Below are 882 nucleotides of genomic sequence, written 5' to 3' on the forward strand. Positions count from 1 at the left end.
GTCTTCTTTTCCTTTTTAAAGAGAATCACCTGTTTATCTCTATCTCCATGAGGGCCTTTTTCTAAGATTGGTAACACAATATAAGTAGCCCAATATAGAGTAGGTGGAATCAATACATCAGTGAGTTCTACAATATTCCTCTTTAAGAACAATTGTTGCAAACTGAAAAATACTAAAATAAATGGATATGGTGACAGATGTTGTCAAGTGCTTACTATGGCCACCAGGCCTTTGGCACTTTGGCAAAGGCTAACAATCATCCACCCATGGATTGATAACTTGTTTCATAAAAAATTACCCGGGATGTCTAGAAACTGAACACATGAAATATATGATCACGGTGATAAAAATAATCCTAATTTAACTGTTTTATAGATCAAATACATCTTTCTTTTTTGTTTTGCTACCAAAGATGAATTCAATACTCTTATGATTTCCTTGTACTGTCCAACTTAAACTGTATATATTTTTTAAACTATGTATAGGCCTATACAAATATTACTAATACAATAACTATCAAATTCTGAGGGAATAGTAGAAGCAAAAGTATAGGAGTCAACTTTCATTATGCTACTATAATATCAGCATCAAGAGTTATTTATTCTATATTTCCCATGGGTTTCATGAAAGCTTTCTTTACATATTTCACAGTAATTTTTGGTCTTATTTATTTAGTGTGCATGTCAGATCTTAATGTCATCAAAATCAGTGGTGAAAATCTTTGGGCACGTCAAGGGTAACTAGAACCACAACTTCTTTGCAAGATGCTCAAAAGACCATCCATTTGCAAACATTCAAATAGCCCAGCAAAATAAAACAAAATAAAATTAATTTTGTTTTACTTTATTCTTAGGTTAAATCTTATTTGAAAGGTTTCCTTTT

General features: G+C 31.4%; 1 protein-coding gene across 1 annotated transcript in view; it reads right to left on the minus strand.

The window, feature by feature from the left end:
• LOC119588624 (membrane-bound transcription factor site-2 protease-like) overlaps positions 1 to 882 on the minus strand; it is a gene marked incomplete in the record, with an annotated part of 11,650 nt that overhangs the window by 10,180 nt on the left and 588 nt on the right.

Source organism: Penaeus monodon, chromosome 24 (assembly GCF_015228065.2).
Source record: "Penaeus monodon isolate SGIC_2016 chromosome 24, NSTDA_Pmon_1, whole genome shotgun sequence".
Classification (NCBI taxonomy): Eukaryota; Metazoa; Arthropoda; class Malacostraca; order Decapoda; family Penaeidae; genus Penaeus; species Penaeus monodon.